The sequence below is a fragment of the Passer montanus genome, unplaced genomic scaffold (assembly GCF_014805655.1).
Source record: "Passer montanus isolate IOZ18808 unplaced genomic scaffold, ASM1480565v1 scaffold15, whole genome shotgun sequence".
NCBI lineage: Eukaryota > Metazoa > Chordata > Aves > Passeriformes > Passeridae > Passer > Passer montanus.
The window spans coordinates 5,558,982-5,579,934 of NW_024362051.1; the positions used below are offsets into that span (position 1 = coordinate 5,558,982).

General features: G+C 45.2%; 1 long non-coding RNA gene across 1 annotated transcript in view; it reads left to right on the forward strand.

Moving 5' to 3' along the window:
* Window positions 1–7,089: 7,089 nt before the first annotated feature.
* Window positions 7,090–20,953, forward strand: part of LOC120498707 — a 28,108-nt gene continuing 14,244 nt past the window's right edge. The window contains exons 1-2 of the long non-coding RNA XR_005626713.1: window positions 7,090–7,518; window positions 11,572–11,678. This is a non-coding gene — a long non-coding RNA (uncharacterized LOC120498707). The remainder of the gene's footprint in view (window positions 7,519–11,571; window positions 11,679–20,953) is intronic.

A 20,953-nucleotide genomic window follows, 5' to 3' on the forward strand; every position in this document is an offset into this window, starting at 1 on the left:
TTGATGCCTGGTGTCTTAGGGAATTCTGCAGGAGCATCTGTGAAATGCTGCAGTCCTACTTGGTCATAGCTTATGTTTGTCCTTGATTTTGTGTACGACATTCGTCTGGATTTTGACATTTTATTTTCACTCAGTGTTGTCGTCAAAACGATGCAGACCTTCTCTGTTAACTTAAGTGTTTGGGAGCTCTGAGACCTTAAATTGCAATTACATTGCTTCAAATGTCAGGTTCTTCAACATCATATCACTGCTGGTGATAGAAACCTAAGCAGCTTAGGTGATATAAACCTAAGGAGCTTAATAGCTGCACGATGCCATATAATGTATGGGGAATCTCCCTGCACAGGGAACCTGATAGGGGACATCTGAGTCACGGTGACAGCTTCAACAGCAGGCAGGAGGGGAAGGCAGGGAGGGTGTGATGAGCTCAGAGGAGGTGAGCTGATGATTTGCTATTTATAGATGCACAAAGAGGCTCAGAGACAGGAACTCCAGGCAGGGCCACTCTGCGCTTCGCTGCGAAAATGACTCCTCGTCAGAGCTGCAAGCAAAACACAATTTGTGGCTGGCAGAGTCTCAGGGTGCCCTCGCTGGATGAACACATGGGCATGCCACAGCAGCAGCAGCTTTTGATGAGAGCCTGAAATGCAGCACATTTTAGCAATTCACTGCTGAATTTTATCTTTCTGTTCCTTGGTGTGCTTTGTTTTTACAGGGAAAGAATGAAAGGATGCTGTGTATCCTCTACACCAAAAGCAGCCTCCTCTCATTATTTTAAACTGAAGCAGTGCCAATTTAGATTAGGTATAAAGAAGGTTTGGTTTACAATGCAGGTGGTAAAATACTAGCACAGGTTGCCCAGAGAGGTGGTGGGTCCATTGAAACATTTAAGGTGAGGTTGGACAGGGCTCTGAGCAACCAACACCGTGTCATTGATGTCCCTGCTCATTGCAGGGGGGTTGGACTGGAAGACCTTGAACAGGTCTCTTCCAACTCAAATATCTATTATTATGATAGGGTACTATTCAGGACTTAATTATTCCAGTTTATTTACTGGAAGACTTTCTTCTCAGCCAGTTCTGGAAACTAGAGTTGCAGTACTTAAATCCAGTAACCTTCTCTTCAAAGAAACATTGATGATTACAAAAACCACTTGTATCTAGCATCCCCATCACCTTCTACCAAAACCAAAGAGATTGTGTTGGTTTCAGTCACTTGGTAAAGGGTGTCATGGTTTAGTGATTTCCTTAAAAATAAGGGCAGAAAGGGCAGACTGAGCTCAGAGTTCCAGCTAGAAGCCTCACAATCATTGCTTGGAGACCATGAGCTGTAGCTGTGGCACTTTCCTAGGCCATTTGTGTCCTAGGTAGGGCTAAAGGGTAGTTTGGACCATTTCCAAGCCATGGTTTGGCCATGCCCCTCTGCCCCAGGGAGGGGAAGTCTTTAATACTAAAGGAGACAGTGACCCTGTCCTAGCTACTCCCAGTTCCAGAGAGGGGTCCAGCACCTTCTGTGCAGTCAGGGAGACACCCCCTTTTTTCTTGAGAAAGGAAAACTTTCAATTAGAAGAAGCTATAAACCAACAGACATGATAATCTGATAAGCAGGTTGGAAGTTTTGTCATAAATTATTTTCTCAATACTCATAGAATCATAAAACTATTTGGTTTGGCAGGGCTCTTACAGAACATCTCATTGCAATCCCCCTGCCATGGCCAGGGACACCTTCCCCTATCCCAGGTTGCTCCAAGCCCCTTCCAACCTGGCTTTGAACACTTCCAGGGATGGGGCAGCCACAGCTTCTTGGGCAACCTGTGCCAGGGCCACACCACCCTCAAGGGAAGAACTTCTTCCTAACATCAAACCTAAATCTCTCCCCTTTTAGTTTAAAACTGTTCCTCCTTGTTCTGTCACTGTCTGCCAGTATAAAAAAATCGTTCTTCCCCTTTTGTATAAGCTCCTTTTAGGCACTGGAAGGTGCTGTAAGGTTTCCCTGGAACCTTCTCTTTCCCAGGCTGAACAACCCCAATTCTCTAACCTGTCTTCATAGGAGAGGTGCTCCAGCCCTCAGAACATCTTCATGGCCCTCCCTTGGAGCTGCTCTAATAAGATGTTTTCTGCCTTTCTGCTGCAAGAAAAAAACACTTTCCCCACCCCACCCCTGCATGCCTGAATGTAGCTCAGCCTCTGCCCTGGCCCAGACCCATGCAAGCCCAGGATCAATGTCATGCCTGTTTCACAGATGCTGAACCAAGTGCTTAGGGCTGAGCTCAGAGCCTGCACACTGTTAAACCCGATGAGCTCAACGAGGAGCTCATCACCTCGGCGGATCAGGGGTATTGAAGCCACTGAAGCCCAGTCACATGCTCAGAAAGGTCAGTCCCATATTTACAAAAGCCCATCAGAGCTGAATTGTGCCCTGATTGAGATTATACTGCAAGGAAGACCTGGCTGTGCTGATGTTGACATGATTTCCTGAGAAAGTAAAATTCAGGCATTTATTTCTGATGGTTTTGCACAGCGCAGAGCTCTCAGCCTGATTTGTATTCAGCTGCTGCATATTAAGACTGGTCATTGCTCTTGTAAATGGTAGATAGGAAGAATTGCTATACAGAGAAATATTTCCTCTGTTTTAGGGTAGATTTTAGCTGTAGCCCTTCAAGTCCTGATAACCAAAGCCAGAGTGATGTGTCTGGCATTCTCTGCCCTACACTCCCAGTTATTTATTCTGTGATGTGCAGGAAGGAAGGAGACGTGTGCAATCTCCATTCTTGTTACCAGGAATTGTGCACTTAATTCTCTGTGCATTGTACTGAAAATGAACTAGTGAGATGTGTTCTGCATCAGCAAAAAGGCTCCCTTATTCAGCTGGAATGAGAACATGCACACTTTAACTTGGGAGTAAAGAAAATCGCTGTAAACGATTTCTTTAAACAGAATCTGTTGGGTTTTGCCTTCAATTTTTGCTGAGAGCGAAGATTCTGCAGAGTTTTTTTCTCCTTTTTCCTACCCAATTGCTAACCTTGCTGTTGCATGTGTTTTTTGCTGCTTCTAGCACTTTTCATTCTGATGGCAGTTTTTCATCTTTTCACTAGCTTATGGCTAAAACAGTCCTTGTAACAGGAATTTCAGTTACTCACTCTCCAGAATAATTATTTCCATTTGTTCCCACTCTGGTCCTGGGGCAAAGGGCTTCCTCGTGTCTTGCCTTGACCAATTCCTCTGCTTTGTACAAATGTCGTTTCTGCAGGTGTTAACACCAGGTGACAGCACATCCCTGAGATCTATTTTAAGTCATTCCTAGCTAATACATGGTCTGTACATATTAGGACTTATTACTAGGACTGGAATTTCCCAGCTGGCTACTCAATTAATAAAAATGCATCAGCATACACACGCATAATTATGGAAATGTGTGTAATATTGTGACTTATTCAGTCTGAAAACTTTGCAGAATGCTTCACAGACGGGCTGTGAAGTACCACTAATCACAGCGCAGACTCCAGGCACACGCAGGGAATGGAGTGGGCTCTCCTCACACTGTTACTCAACAAGTCCCTAAAATAACCAGGGAAACACATCCAAAACAGGATCTCCTCACCCACTGTTCTTTGTGTTAGCTACTACCTAGATCCAAGGTGTTGTTTCTGTAGCAAAAGTTAGAAAGAAAAATTGCAGCTCAGAGTTTTTTACTGAAGCAAAGTCATTGGTGTCGTGTGTGATTGTCTAACAGTACAGACCTACAGCTTTATATGGTGCCTAGAGCTTTTAAAATTACATGTCTTGATGAATCTGAAGGATCTGAAGCTGATAGATATCAATTAATGAACCACTAAAATTAGAGAAAGAGTAGCTTCTTATCTGCTCCCTCCACCTAACAGCTGAACACTGTTCTGTGCAATCTTTTTTCCCATCAAGGTGTGTAGTGTGAAGGCAAAACCACTGCAGTTCTGTAAAGGCAGATGCTGGGGCACAGCATGAGCACCTCCACACCAACTAAACATGTACCAGGGAAAGGACCAATGCTTGGAGCACAGGACAAGGCACTGCAGGGATGGCAGAGAATCCCCCTGGGGACAGAGCTGGCACCTCACAGAGCTGTCCTCAGCCCCACAGCTCAGAGATCATCCACAGGACAAAGCCACCTGCTACACCTAATCTCTGCCTTTCAATCAATACAAGTTAATATCAATTTTTCCTGCTTTGGTTGGGACCACATTTGACTAACCTATAATAAGCCACTTTATATGGAAATCAGTGGCAGAGCAGTCCTCGCTCCAGTCGAACTGCATCAGTTTATGGATTCACATTAAGTTCTGCAGCAATACAACTTTCTTCTGTAGCAAAGCCCTCAGAGAGTCATCAGCTTCCTGTAGCATCAAGGCATGGAAATGTGAAGTGAAGGCTTAGGACATTTCAGCTGTATCAAAGTTATGAATTCTGCCTGAATTCATGAGGCTGCTGTATTATTTAATGCCTCACTGTATAAAGACTCGGAGCTTTGTTTCAAAATTTATGTTGTCTGCTTCAGGTCTGAGCTTAAAGAGTTTTGAGAGGAACAGCCCAGTGTCACTTACTGCAATGATCTGCTGGAGGGAGGTGAGGATGCTGACCTGGGTGAAAGGCAGAGGAAATCTGAGCTCTGCGAGCAACTGACAGCAGTGGAAAGGCCCCAGCAGAAAGGAGTAAAGGCAGATGTGTACTTAAGGGTTGTGAAGAGGGGACGTATCTGGTGATGGGAGGAGTGGTTACAAACACATGGAGGGCAGGAATCATGAAGCAGCCCATGCCCACAGAGGCCAGGAGGCAAATGACAAAATTAAAGCAGATACCAAGTGATGATGTGGGTTCTGAAGGGCTCAGAATCGCCTGGAGACGTTTAATATGCCACTTAAATCTGTGTGCACACTCAGCCTGTGAGTGAGTAAATGCCTCGTGAGCCTGCCTGCCTTCCTCTGAGAGCCCTGTGCACAGCGCTGGCTCGGGCTTTATTCCTCAAGGGTTAAACTAGAAACTGAAGTACCCTTGACTCAGAGCTTAAGTGAGGGTGGTTTTGAGTATCCAGCAGCCTTATAGCAGCTGGAATGTGGAGTCTCATTCCTGAGCAGTAATGCCTATGCATGGAAACTGTCTGCAGAGACACACTGACAGCACAGACACACTGACAGCAGAGACACACTGACACTACAGACACACTGACAGCACAGACACACTGACAGCACAGACACACTGACAGCAGCTCCTGGGTTTGTGTTGGTTGAAGCCCCCCAGTATTGATCACAGGGGTTTCAAGGGTGCTAAGGTGCATAAAAGGAAAAATGGTCTTCCAATACCAAATAAAATAGCCATTTAGAGTTTCACCACTACAAGGATTTTTTGCCTGCTGGGAGCAATGTCTTGGCACTCATGGTCAGTAGAGCTGCTTGAGGAGTGAACCACTATGGATGACCACACACAAATAAACACTGACCCCAGCTCAGAGCTTCTAAATTCTACCCAAACCCCTTTGGCTGGTGTTTCACACTGGTCAGGCTTTGCTGGCAATAGGCACAGGGACAGACACTTCACACTTCACACTTTATGATAAGTAGGAAGAAAGACTTCACCCTTTATGAGAAGTGACCATGTGAAGTCAGAACATTCCAAGAGCAGAGGCCTCCTTCAGCAATTCCCAACTAATTAACATTGTAAAAGTCAGTGCAGGCACCCTGGGTGAGAGATCATCCTGGGATGCAGGGCTGGGACACTGAGCTCCCCACTCCCCCAGGAGCCAGGGCTGCCCACAGCCTCAGAGCTCTGGCCTCCACGAGACACCACTACAGAGATACCCATAAAACTGCCTTGCAGGTTATGTTCACTAAAAGGATGGTTCTCCTTCACCCTCCAGGGTTTGCAGAGGGGATTTACACACCTAGGCTGGAGAACAGCAGGTTGTGTGACCCTGTTCACCAACACATCCACAAAGAGGATCAGATTTCTTTATTTTTGCTTGCCTTGTGGCTTTGTTTTTGTCTTCAGTCGAGTGACTCTGTCCTGCAAAGGAAGTGCATTTAGGGAGGTACGTCTATAGTTACAGCCTTTTCATCATGTTCACTTTCCCCTGTAGAGAATATTTAACTGCTACTGCTGGAATGATTCTCCAGTGGTTCACTTTACTAATTATTGAACACCCATTACAATTAAAGTACTCTCTTCTTTCAACCCTGGGGATAAATTTTAGAGTATTAAGATTTATTTTCTTTTTTTCAAAACCAGTGCAAAGCCGAAGTTTCTGTGTTGCCCCTGGGTTTCACACTGCAAACTTGGTCAGTCAAGCATGCAAAAATCTGGTAAAATAAACCCTGGAGACCAGGTTTTAAATGGCCCTTTCACCATCCAGAATTCTCTTCTGCTGAAAGTAGTTGCCCAAACTCAGCACACAAGGTTTAATAATAATTAATTACTCTATGCCAGATAATGAAAAAAGTGGTATGGACAGACTCCATGTACATGTATCAGTTGAAAGAATTAAATTTATTTTCTTCTGGTGCAAACCATCAGTAATCAAATTTCCATTACCCAGTGATGGGTGTGAATGGTCAAGAAAAATACTTAGTCAACAGAATTCCAATTAGAGATCTCTGAGTATCCTGCTTTAAATATGGCAAAGTAAGGAAATATTTTCCCAAGAGAATGGTCCTCTGATGAGTAAGTGTGGTTCTGGGTATTTCACTGTAGCAAGTATTTGGCAGGAAAAAGAACAGTGAAACAAGCCTCTCTCAAGTGCCTGAAGAGAGAAGGAGAAGTGGTTTCCTTTGTAAATGAATCAGTCCTGCTCTGAAATTGTTCTTTAAAACGTGGAGAAGCTTAAAAGTACGGTGAGACTGTCTCCCAAACATGACTTTTCATGCTGTATTTACAGCACAATACTATTTATTCCATCTCTTCTGATTGGGAGGCACTGCTCAGATTTGGAAGGTTGTTGTGCCAGGTGAAGGATGCTATGAGTGCAAAATCATTCCTTGGGAAACCATGAGCAGCCATCCCTGCAGCTGGGGAGGAGGCAGGGCTGGGTTTGGTCCCAAAGATGAGGGCGTCAGGAGAGGGGAGTTCTGACTCCACCACAGTCCTCATGCCTTTCACAGTCATGTAGCTGGGTTTGCCTCAAAACTGTATGTCTTAGCTACATCACACATGAGTTTGAGACATAATTAATATTAATAAAGACCATTATGTAAAATTAGCCACAGACAGGAGATTCTTTAAAAGGTGAAATCATAATAGTCATGATCAGAGTGTCTGTGTTGCTGGGAAACTGGGAGCTGTCCTGGGCTGCTCCTCAATATTTGCCTTTCATTACAGATCTTTTCTCCCTACTTGTGGAAAATGGGGTTTTAAAGGAGAGAAACAATGATGACTACAAAGAAAATTCTTTCTCTGAGTTTTGGCATTTTTTGCAGTTGGGTCTCGGGTCTGGCAGCTCAAAGACATGTGGAGATTCCTTAGCAATTCCCTGCAAGGAAAACCAGCAGCAGCACAGGTGGGTGTAGGGCACGATGCTTGTTTGTTTGGAAGTATTTTTTGGGGTGCTCATTACTCATTCTTCCATTTTGTCTTCAGAAATTGTGGGGTACATTCCCAATCAGGTGCTGTGTCTGCAAATCCCGCAATTTCCCAGCACAGACCTTGCCCACTGACCTGTGAGCACGACCTTCAGCCACTCCAATATCTGTAGATCTGCCACAAGCATTTAGCTGTAGCCTTCAAATAAAGCAGCTACACACTCTTGAAAAACCTGCAGCAAAAGTACCTAAGCTTAAAAATAATCCCACAAGTGGAGGGTTCAGCTAATCAGGAGTTCCGATTGTCTCGGTGCTTCTGGGCACAAATCAGTTGTGTTTCAGAGGCTGAAGCAGGGAGTCACCACTGGAGCCTGATTACAGATTTTAAGTGCTGCCTGATTAAATTAAACTTGGTGCTGTTTAGGGCTGATTTTGAGCAAATGGGAAAAATCAGAGATGCAATCCAGGCACTTTAAGCTTATCCAGATTTTGAGAATGAAAAATTCAGGACTCAGACCTAGATCCAAGTTTTATCCTGAGGCCCCTGTCTTCAGAGTGGGTTGATTCAAAATCTTGCAAGGAAAGTCTCTGGGCTATTCCCCTGTAGTAAACTTATATTTGCTTAGGAATAAGTGACTTAATTCTTAAGGACTCAGGAAAGCTTGTGTCCTCGGCACTGAGTTCACCAGAACAAAATGCTAAACCACTGAGTGGTTTACTTAGACACAGAAATAGGCATCAGAAGGTATTTCATCAGTTCCTACAGCACAATCCAACCTTTGCAGGTTGGCACATGTATTCTCTTTCAGCCTTTTGATTAACTGCATAGTACCAAAACCATACGTATTTATAGCTTGCAGAATTAGATAAATTCTCCAGATGTGGCTTCCTTTTAGTTATGCTGAGATGACTGGAGATCAAAGCCTTTGATCTTCAGCCTGACTGAAACCTGCTGCTGATATAAGTCTAGAAAATGATGCAGTGAGGGGAACTGGCCACTCTCAACTTGCCCCAGAAGCATCTCAAACAAAATGCATGGGATGAAACTTTGTGAAGGATATTTCTGTACACACCATTGAGTCTCTACTCCTGAAAGGACAAGGCAGTTTTCAATGAACCTTTTACTCTTAACAACATATTTAAATAGATTGATTTTCTGTTCCAGCTCAGAAATGATTTAAGGCTTTTCAGTGCATGCATATCCTCTATGACACACAGAACTGGCAGGAAATGTCATCATGAGCTAGTTTATAACCTCAATTAAGGCCATTTCCATTGCTCCAGATGTGTAAAGCAGACTTATAGCTGAGTTCCTGGTATGGGGAACTCCCTGATGCATCCTAGGCTCAGCACTGCCAGCTCCATGATATCTTCTTCATGACCCTTGGAAAAAATGATGAATAGCCAGGGAACTGCAAATTCAGACTGACTTCTGGCAACATGAGCACTTTGTACAAGTCTTACTGGTTAGGCAGATAGCACAGTCTGAAAACCCTTATCTGGTAGCACGGGCTCTTCCAGCAGCCCAGGTGCAGAGCAGTGCAGAGTTCTGTGAGGCCACTTGTGCCTCCTCTGCAGCTCCACGAGCCCCCCAGCACGGCCACAAACCCTCAGCTCTTTGGGAGATACTGCCAAGGCAGTTCTGGCTCCCATGGACACCTTCATGAGCTGCTTGCTGTAAAAAAAAGCTGAAAACAAAACACACACAAAACAAAACACACACTAAATAAACCCCAACCAGCCAACTACAATCAAAAAAAAACCCATGCAAAAACCTTATATTCAAAATATATTCAGCAAAAAAACCCACCTTCTATTCAGCAAAAGCAGAGAATGGATAGATGTCCATTGGAGAGAAAAGGCAAAAAACTACTACCCTAGAGAGAGCACAAGAAAGGCAATTTATTTACTAAATCATAAATTCTTTATCAACAGCAGAAGAAAGAACTACAATTTTAAGATTACTGAAAATTATCATAAAAGATTAGCTCAAATACCTAAGGGAAAATTCAAATGGAAAAGGTAGAAAACCAAATGCAGCCATCAAGAGACATCAGGGTCAACAAGAAATAGTCCTTAAGCCCATTAAAAATGTGAAGAAAAGCAAAAGAAAGGTTTGTCCTCCTGAGGGGTTTGGACTTAATGATCCTTAAGGTCCATTCCAACCCATTTTGTGATTCTATGCTGCTATGATTCTATTAATTAATGTCTATCTCACAATGTTCAGTAGAAAGTAAATAGTGAATAAGAGTTTACTAAATTAATGCTAAGGAAAAGAAAATTCAGCACAGATTAGGGTAAAATCAGGTTAAAGAATACTTATATAAATTAGAGATTTTGAAATTGGCTGGGGCTGACTTAATCCTGCAGTCCTTGAAAAACTGTAATCTCAGAACTATTAATGGTATCTCTGAATTCCTGGGTGGGCTGGGGTGATACCAGAAGACTGACTCATTGCCTGTCTTAAAAGGTGAGAAAGGTAAGAGAAAAAACAGGAGAATTGTACAACAGCCAACTTACTCTCAAAATCCAGAAAAATGCTGGAGCAAATAGACACATACCTGGAAAATAAGAAGATGAGCAACATCCAATACAGATTTGCCAAGCACAAGTCATGTCACAGTGCTCTAATTTAATTTTAAAGAGGAAAAGGCCATGGGGATAGAAGAAAAAGAGGAAATATCAAATATTAACTTCAGTATGACTTTTGACACACTGATAGTGTTTTGCTTTTTGTCCTGTGCAGAATTTCTCTTTCTTATATAATTTCTTTAAAAAATAATCTAGAGGAAAATGAAAATCTAACAAATTTAAAAGACCCCTTTAAATTTAACAATTCAATATAATGCATAAACAGAGGATGAAGATTACAATTTCTGAAGGATGCCAGGACAGACTTCCCCCCACCTCTCAAGAGCTCTTAGGGGGGCTCACAGCCCTCTTAGGTGACAAGTTGTTTGTGTCTGTGCAGTCCATGAACACAAGGAAAGATGTGAGAAATGAGATATCTTCCCACTGCAGGCTCACCTTAGACAAGGGGGCACAGACACTTATTTTCTCTTTTTTTCTGGTGTGGGTGTTTGGTTGTTGGCTTTTGTTGTTGTTTGGGGGGGTTGGGGGTTTTGTTTGTTTGTTTTTTTGTTTGTTTGCTTGCTTACTTGTTTTTGGGAATTTTTTTTCTCCTCTTTTTTTTCCTGTAAGTCTGCTGTTCTCAGCTGCTCTGTTACACACTTACCTAATGGAGTCCACTGGAAACAGGGAATGGAAAAGGGTGAGACTGTAGAGAATGAACAATGGTCTTGTTTTTGAAACAAGCACAATGCAATGGTGTAGGGGAAGCAAAGATGAGCACAGTAGAAAGAGTCAGCAGTAAGAAAAATGACAAGTGCAGAGCTTACAAGCCAAAATATGGCCCTCTGGAGCTGTACAGAGTGAGTAATGGGCACTTGCTCCAGGCATAATGTGTGGTCTGAGCCCTCTAACCTCTCTGACTGCTCAGCTGAGCTGAAGCCAAGAGCAGAAGTGGTTTGTTGTCCCTTGCAGAGCTCAGGTACTGCTCTCAGACTGCTGTTCAGCCAGCACTGTGCCTCCCAACGGAGCAGACTTTGCCCTTCAGCCTTAATGTGATGTCCTGCTGTCATGCCAGACCCAGCAGCACGCAATCACCTTTGCAATTTTATCTCCCTGTATATCTTTATGGCATCACCTCCATCCCACTCCACCTGTGTGTGCTCATCCCCCCTGGCCTGCAGCTCTGGAGCTCACAGCTGCCCCATCAGTACCTCTATCTGAAATGGAAAAAGTTTACAGTCTCAAAAAGCCCCGAGCCCATATGGTTCCACATCTGATTTGTTTCAAGCCACTTAAGTCACAAGTTGAAAACCTTGCCTCGTGCATATGCCTGGGAGTCAGGGTGTGGATTTCTCCAGAAAAAAAAAGGTCTCCTGTCTGCCTTTAAAGAGAGCAGCTTTGCCTTTGATGTAGCCATAAGCGAGGAGCTGGTCCTGTCTCACCGTGTGTTTCTTTCACAGATACCTTGACTGCTGGGCATTATTTACAGCTCATACAGAAAACCAGGAGCAGTCTTACAGCACACTGCTAACCTGTCCAGGCTGGATTTTGGAACAGCTGAAGCATGGTACAGATGCAGGTTTGGGTATTGTCACATGCAAAGCATAGATATTGTCACATATTCTTCACTTCTAAGGGAAGTGAATGTTCTCACAGCTCCAGGGTCAGGCGTGGGCACTACAGACATTAAAGATCCAGAGCAGCTGGTCCCTCTCAGCTGGGGACACCCCTCACCCAGGAGCCCATTCAAGCTCAGCCCAGAACCCTCCACCTCTGCCTGAGCTGTGCCAGGGAGGTGCTGGGCTCCAGCTCAGCCACAGGCTGTCCATCCCCTCCCTCAGGCTCATCTCTGTGGACCTTCTGCCATGCTGGACCTGTTTGGGGGCTGCTGGATGGTGTCTGACCTGGATCACCTTCACTGGATCCCACCTTGACCCGTGGTGTGTCCCCTGAGCTGCCCCATCTGCACGAACCTGCCTGATGGTGTGGGCTCTTTCTGAGCCTGCTGTGACCTGTGGGGCTGCTCTGCTCCCCTGGCTCAGGTGCTGAGGGCTTTGCTGGATGTGTTACAGGCTGGGCTCCTGCCTTCCATCCCTAGAAGCGTTTTTAAAACCTTAAATCTCTTTGTTTGAAGTTTAGTAAAATGACTTGTGGCAGAGGTTGAAGAACTCAGTGAAATATGACCCTTCCCCAGGACTGCAGGGCTTGTGCTGGGGAGATGATGTTGTCCAGGGCCACCTTCTAGCTGGTGAATGAAAGTTATTTTTGGATACAGGTGGATTGGGCTTACTACTGCAGTGTGGGGTATGACATGCCCTTTTTTGGGTGCAGGAGGGCAATGGGAAGTTCAAAGGGATGTGGAGTGTTCAGATGCACCCACAGACTCCAGCTGACACAGGACCACCACACGTTCCCAGAGCCATGTACTCCTGAAGTATTATGAATTTTTAAAAAAGATAAAAAATTTATTTATAGGTGATATGAATGGTTAAAATTCATACTGTGTGTCTAGGTTGTCAGTCTGGAAGATGTTGCCTGACCCCCTGGCAGCCCACCCAAGACTGAAACCCAGGGATGTTGCTGTTACCAGGAAGGGAGGCATCAGTGACATCTGTGAAGCAGTCTTCAAATGTCTGACATTTTCCTAAAGAAGGCTACCTGATATGAAAACAATGCATTTTATTCTGCTGGATAATGGGACTGATCAATCCAAATAACTGAGGCTTTATCCCAAACTGAGGCTAAATCTAAATTCTGACACTTACTGCTGCCCACAGCTTGCTTTTCACTTTGAACCATTTCTGCTGCCTTTGCTCCCCTCCCAAGCAGAGGCTTTCTCTTTTTAGAGCACTGCAGACCTGCACTGTTATCTCATGGTTAGTCAGTTGAGCACTGCTCCCATCTTTCTGCACCTGGTGCACATCCAGTATTTTGCCTGGATTAATCACTGGCTGTAAGTTACAGTCTTCTGCATCCTAACATTGGCACTGAGCTCTGTCAGGGGGGAAAAAAAACCTCTTTTCTGATTATTAAATTGTCTATCCAAAGTTGAAAAGTGTTGCAGCTGAAATGCTGATAAAAGCCCTAAATGTGGAGCTTGCTAATACAAAGCTATAGCAGCAATTTAGCTCGTTATCAGGCAGTAAATAAGACTTACCTGCTATTCTTTGATCAACCTTTTTTCTGTTACAAACTGCATGTGTTGACAAATTATGTCACCAAAAAGAAATCCAAGTCTTTGATGAAATAACAGGAAACATGCATGTGCTGGAAGTCTAAAAATTTAAATAAAACTGCTTTAGGATTTTGGATAGAGGTGGTGGATTTGCTTAGGCTACATGAGGAAGGGCTGGGCTGGACATGGTGGGGCCAGGAGAAGCTGGGGTGGCCTCAAAGTCACCCTGAGCCCCACACAGGTTTCAAGTAGTGTTTCCAGAACAGTGGAACTGCAGCCACCAGATGTGACTGATTCTGCTTTGGGTTTGTAACAATAACCTGGCAGTTTCTGTAAATGGGTGGAAATGGATCCTCTTTAGAGGATGGGTGTCTCAAAGAGAGCTGCAGCGTGCAGTACCTCATTGTGATAAAGCAGCTCCTTAAGGGTGAGATTTGGATCCAGGGCTCTGACATATGAAATATTATTATTATTAGAGTGCTAACAGTGGTGCTTGAAGGGTCCAGTGGAGCTCAGACATGAGTCTTGGTCAAATTCCAGCTTTCTGAAGCGTTTCCCAGAATATTAGACAGAACTGAAACCAATAGGTTTCCACGGCTGCTGCTTGAAAAACACAGCCAGAGAGCCAAGTGAAACGAGATACCACAACAAGGGAGAAGTGTGAAGTTGGAAAGCACAGATTTGGACCTGAACTCCCCCAGAGTCTGGAGGCTTTTAGATCCAAATTCTTCATTTGCTCCATCTCAGAAAGTGAGGCTGCCCCTTGCATCCTCTCTGCCTTGAATTCTTCCCAAGTGCAGGAGGGAGGCTGGGACTCTTTCTGAGGTCAGTTTTTTCTGCTGTAACTGAGCTCTGCAGTCAAAATCTGTAAAAGCTGGTTCTTCCCTAACTATGGGCATGTGACTGAGATCAGCTTCTGTCAAGTGTGAAAGGTCTCAGACTGTACCATGCTGGGGTCCAGCTGGCTCAGTCTCACCCTGTCTGGGGCTGCAGAGAGCATCCAGGAGATGTGGTGTGGGTGTGTGCACAAAAGCCTGTTCCCCTGGAGTATTTTCTCCCTCACATATGTTAGTCTAATACTTAGAGAGACTGGCAAAAAAATTGATCCTTTCCCAGGCTGTGGCTCTGGATATACATTAATATTTACCCACACAGCACGTGGGGCTCTCCTTGGTTGTTGCTGATTTATGAGCATCCAGGATTTCTTCCAGCACATCCAACAGTGTACTTTATCAGTTTTGAGTTCACCTCTTCACCTTAATGAACATTAATTGACTACTAGATCACATATTAGGAAGAAATTCTTCCCTGTGAGGGTGGTAAGGTGCTGAAGAGGTTTCCCAGAGAAGCTGAAGCTGCCCCATCCCTGGAAGTGTTCAAGGCCATGTTCAGTTTCCCAGAGAAGCTGAGGCTGCCCCATCCCTGGAAGTGTTCAAGGCCATGTTGGAGCAACCTGGTCTACAAGAAAGGGTGGCAGAGGGATTGGAATAAGATAGGCTCTAAGGTCCTTTCTAGCCTAACCTATTCTATCATGATTAATTGAACAATATTACAGTTAAGTTATCCTTTATGTAGTAATATATTCAAATTAATAAGAATTAAACCCAGAGGAATTAAACAGGAATCTTTCACATATTTTTCCAGTGGCTCCAGCACTCACTGATCTGAGTTCTCATCCCCTTCTGCTGAACATTTCCCATGTGAATGGGAGCTCTCTGCCAGAGCAGCACTTCAGATTGACCTTGTCCAGCACATTTTAACCATGGCTGCTCTAGGAGTAAGTTCATTTCTCCTTCCCCACTGACTGGCACATGCAGGATGGTCAGGTAGGACCTGTAATTAACAGGGAGACACTCACAACTCATCTTAATCTCTCTCACATATAGTGCTCAATAAATACATTTGATTGCAGCTTTGATGGAGCTGCTGGAGCTCCAGAGGGCTCATGAAATCAGTGTGTTCAGTCAATTTTTAACCTGCAGAAGCAGCCAGTGAAAGGTGTGGATCCATTTGTTGGGAAAACAGCTGAATTGGAGAAATGAAACATCTCACCAGGAACAAATATTGTTTGACAAGGTCGGGGGTAGCAACATACTTTTCACGGTATTTTTCTGCCTGAGGCACCTCCCTTTTGCTGCCAATAAAATAAACAGGAGGGATGATGGTAACAGTGGTGAGATGGGGACATCTTTCCCCTGTTCTTTCTTCTCTGCATCTCATCACAGCCACCAGCACAGCATGGGAAAAACCCTCAATGGGGAGCTCCTTTGCTGCCTTTTTGCTAAATTAACCTGCACAGGGGTGATGGCCATGGAGGAGGAAGGGGATTAGCCTTTCCAAATCCCTCTGATCCTCAGCTCTGCACGAGTCTTGAGTTTCCTCTAGAATTTTTCACTTGCAGTAAGTGCAGAAGCATCCATGGGCTCCTTCCAAAGGTCTGGCAAGGGTTACTCAGGAAAGCCAACCTCCTGCAGCCCCTTGGGGGAAATACTGGGGGTGTCCAAGCTGGAGAGGCTGCTGACCACCCTTGGGAGTGGAGGTACAAGCAGGTGGAGCTGTGCCCCTGTCTGAGCCTGCTTACTGCTGCCTCGGCCCGGGGCTGTGCTGCACAGACTTGCCAGCTGTGGCTGCCCACAGAAACAGGCTCTGTAACCTAAAGGGAGCTTTGTAATTCCAGACAAGCCTTGCTGCACCCCACCTGTGCTGGGGCAGGTCTTTCTCCTCCCCTCTCCTTAGAATTCACCCATTTTTGTCTGCATCTGCTGGATCTGGCAGGAGAGCCTCTGCAAGTCCAAGGAGTAGGAGGTCACAGCTATGCAGGAATCAAGGACCTTTTTTATTTAGGAAAGGGCTAGAACTGCCGTGGGAAGCCTGGGATGGATTTCTTCTAAAGCTTTTTTATACTATTTGGGTGATGTGAAGGGGACTTGACATAACCTGACTTCATGAGAAAGCCAAGAGACCAGCCCAACAGTGGTAAAATGTCTGTGGTCTCCAAATCTGCCCTAATTTGAACTTGAAAGTGAGCTCCAAAGCCCTGCTGCTCACTTTTGAAACTACAACCTTCTCCTTGTGCAAGTGAAGTTCAAGCAGTCACCAGCTTGAAGGCTCTTAGATCCCCATCCCTGTAAAGAATAAACTCTGCCTTCCCACCACCCCTCTCTGCAGGGGAACATCAGTGCCCGTGGACAAAGCTCTGGGAGGATTTTTTTAAGCTTCCTGTAGTTATCTCAAAGCTTCATCTCTAAAATGCAAAGGCTTTTGCAGACTTTGTATTCTATTAGTGTAACACCGAATGCCCTCGTTCCTCAGGTATTTATAGCAACTTCTGCAGCTCCCATAATAACTCTTCGTGGCTCAGCACCTCACAACATGATGTCTTGTTATCCCCATTTCACAGATGTGGAAATAGGGCACACGGAAATTAAGTGATTTCTGCAGGATCTCCTATAACCCACTGCAGTGCCTTGCCTGTGCCACCACCTTCATCTGAGTTTCAGCTCAGGTAGGATATTGTGGGCTTCTGCTATTCTCTTCATTTAAGATTATATAAAGAGACATAAATACTAATTCTAGAGCAATGCCCTGATTTTCAGCAGCTCTGAGGAACCTCGGATGTCTCTGGACTCAATGCAGACATCCAGGAACTCAGAAAATCAGGCTGAGTTTTAGTGGCTTAAATACTGGTGGTGCACTTGCTGGCAGAGCAGGGGATTAACAGGAGGTGAGGGTTTGATTAATTCCTCCAGCTACCCTTGGTCTCCATCAGGAGCTGAGCTGCAGGGGAGCCAGGGCCAGGCCCTGAACCAGGGCAGCAGTGGAGTGCAGGGCTCCCAGGAGCTCTGTGGGCACACATGGGATCAGGGGATGGAGAGCAAGGCTCTCCCCCTGGCCTGATGAGGCTGCAGGACCTGCAGGATCCCAAGCACACTGCTCTCCCTCCATGCCTCAGTTTCCCCACCCACACATCATGCATGGTAATAGTTAAGCACCACGCTGCAGTGACATACAGCTGGGTTATTTTCCAGCTTGAGTTTCAGGTCTTTGACTGTGTGACAAGAGTGTGCTGTAGGGGCTGGACTATTTGGATACTTGATAAGTATGGTGTTGTTTTGCAAGGTGATGGCACATTATGGATTAAGTTCTCTGTTCCCTAACGATGGAGCAGCTTTGGAATGCACTGTGCAGGCAGTGAAGGATGACTGCTGGGCAAAGGGCTGGTGTTGGTACAGGAGTTTTTCCCTAAGCTGATGGATAAACTGCTGCTGTGGGATGGTTTTATGCATCCAGAGATGTTACCTTCTTTTTTTCTGCACAGCAGACCATGGCAAAGCTTGTGTATCACCAAAGTCCCTGCTTTGTTTGTGCCACCAGGAATAACTCTGGATAATCACAGAATCACAGAATGGTTTGGGTGGGAGGGATCTTAAAGATCATCCAGTTCCAAACCCCCTGTACTGGGCATGGAGACACACTAGACAAGGTGGAAGGTCTAAAGAATGGCACTGGACAGAGCTGGATCAGCAGGTGCTCAGAATCAGTCCCCATCCTCCTCAAAAAGCATCCAAAGCTGAACCTTCAGGTGGTTTTTTGAGGAGAGCTTGCCTTGTCCTGAACCACACTGCACTGGAGACTGCGTGGGGAAACTCCAGGAAAATGGCTTCTCCCAGTAAAACTGTATGAAGACAGCCCTTGGTAAGGTTTTCATTAACCTTGCTCTGGGAATGTCTATTACTTCCAGCCACAGTGTCTGGTACAGCTTGGTACTGAGCACACGTGGAACAAACCACTCCTGCCCCAAAGGAGCAGCAGTGCAAAGCTGTGCCTGCTCTGGAGACACAGCACACGGACATCAAAGGTCTGCAAAACCCTCATGTCAGTGTGCTGCACAGATGGAGTCTTGGAAAACTGGCAGGTACCCACACAGGACATTTTTAGAAGGATTACATTGGTGCAGCACAATAGTCCTTTCTAGCCAGGGCCTTGATGTGCTGCTGGTTCACGATGGCAATTAGCTGGATTAAGTTGCACCAATATAAACAAAGTATTAATGAGACAGTTACAGTAAATGGAATGAGCAGCGCTCGTCCTGTGCCAGCTGCAGGGGCACTGTCAGGCATTTGGGATGCAATGTTTGTGGCACTGGGGAGGACATTCACAGCCAAGCCATGAACATCCACCTGCTGTGGTGGCCTCTGCTGCTAAATAGAGCAGGATGGGGAACAGCAGCACTGCTGGCATCCCAGCAGGCAAGCTGCTTCCAGCCCCCAGACAGGCAATGACAAATACTTCATCGTGGGAGAGACGAAGGGCTCAGAGGAAAAGGTGAAGCAGCAAGCCTAGAAGTAGGACATAAAATCAGATTACAGCTTTGCTGTGTTGGAATTGCATTGTTTAATTCCAGTTTCTACTGCTCTAAGACTAGACATCAAATAGAATGTTAAAATTATTTGAAACCAAGCTACAAGTCTCAACATCAGAATGCCTATTATACTTATCTGTGACCTTCTTACCATTAAAACCACCATATTATCATTATTGCACATTTTCAGATTATTATTAGGCTTCTGAACTCTGCTGCAGCTTGATTTATAGAAACTGCTTAGTCACTGGCAGCAGTGCTGTGCTGGGAGTGGGAGAGATGCTTGCTGGTGTTTCAGCACAGGCTCCTGCCAAGAAGCAGACACTGCCCTTGACAGATCATTGAGAGCTGGTGAGCATTTCCCTCTCATGTACAACTGGAATAGCTGCAAACCAAACCAACCTTCTTTCCTACCAAGAGCAGGGGTGAAAAAACTCAAGGGTCAATTAACACATCCCGTCCAATAATTTTGGGCAGATCTGTGTTGCCCTTTGCATGGAAATCAACCTTCTGGTTTGCTGTGTGCCTTTCTGGGAGTGCTGCTCTGGCCTTTGGGGAGGTAGAGCTCCTGTGGAATTGGGATTTAGGCTTTGGAAGGAGCAGTGTGACGGGACAGAAGCTGTCAGCAATGCTGGAAGGAGCCAGGTCGGGATGGGAGGTGGGGGACTCAGCAGGTCCAGGCACCAGAGCACTGAAGAGCACATCCAAAATGAAATATGGAGGAGGGCACCTGCTGCTTCCTGACATTAATGAGGGTGATGTCTCTGTGACCCCATGCAAGGAGCAAAGGCTCTGAGCAGAAGTTGCAGGACAGGCCCTCACATGAAGGGTGTTTTCCCTGGGTTGTACATGCACCAGGCATAGTAAAAGCCCATAATTTACAACCCTCTGAACAAACCAAATTACAAACCTGTTTCTTTTAGTTATTTGCTGAGTAATGACTATGCTGAGCTCTTCATAAGGTGTAGACAAAATCAGTCCTCAGCCCTGTATGCCCTGAACAGGCAGGAAGTGATGCCTTGCTCACCACAGCTTCAGTCAACTTGCATCATCCCCAGGGCTGGTGCCCCAGCAGCCCTGCAGGTCTGGCCCTCCAGAGCCCTTTGAAACCTGCAACTGAATTGAACTGAAAATAAAGCAATAGGTATCAAACACTTCCATCCTGATTTGAGGAAATGTTTCAGCATCATTAATGAAGTGTGCCTGTTTGCAACATGCTGGTATCCTGGAGATTCAAATCCAATGCTTCAAAGAACACACATTGGTTAAGTAGCTTAGTCTTTAGTTTTATTCACACTGGAGTAAACCATTGCCAGATATTTTCAGGGAACTTACAGGAGAGAAACAATGGCTCTATTTGGCAGAGTCCAGTGGATGAAAAGTATAAAAGTATAGAGTCCTAAACTGCTGAAAATAGTGAAAAATAATGGATTTGTTCTCCTCTCCTGACTCAATACCTTTATTCTTTTTGACATTTATTTTTTTATTGCCTTTTTTCCTCTAATGCATTGTGGTGACTCATGTGAAAGGTCTGTAATAATCTTTCATTGCTGTGAAGTCACCAGATCACCACTACTCCTGCTCAGGCCCTACACTCATGTGTGTTCAGAATATAGCCAGAAATTGGCTGACATTAATAGAACAGGGTAAAGTGGGAAGAGCATTTAAAAGCAGGTGCTGAGGAGTCACACACCCAGAAGACAATGATTTGTATATCTGTTGGAAATCAGAAAGGGCATGCAACAATCAGGGTGATATACAGAGCCATTTCATGGGATTGCTGGTGCCACAGCAGCTCACTTCTGTCTTTCTCCTGATCAAATAATTGCACTTGCTCACAGATACAATGCTTGAGTCAATATTTTCAGGAACTTTGCAACTCACTTAGGCCCAGACCATATCTGGCACTTTTTGCTGTCTCAAAGAGCAAATCCCATTTCATGTGATCCTGCAGAAGCAGGGCTGAGCTGGGCTGAGGCTCTGGAGAAGGGACCCATTGCTTGGTTCAGCCTTGGATTTGGTGCTCAGGAGGGAGGTGCCACCTCCCTTAAGTCTCTGTGCCAGTTCTGAGTTTTCCAGCTGGTTCAGATGCCTGGGTGTTGCTGTAAGAGCAGAGAGCCTGTTCCCAGGGACTGAACTTTGCTCTCTTAGCAGGGACATCTGAGGGCCATATTCCAAGTAGAGACATCATGGCTTTGCCTAATAATAAACCTATTGACTTAGGGCATTTGGGGGCATGAATTCAATACATTTGTGTTTGACTGAACATAATGTGGGCCAAGTCCCTTCTAGCCAAAGGCTTCTC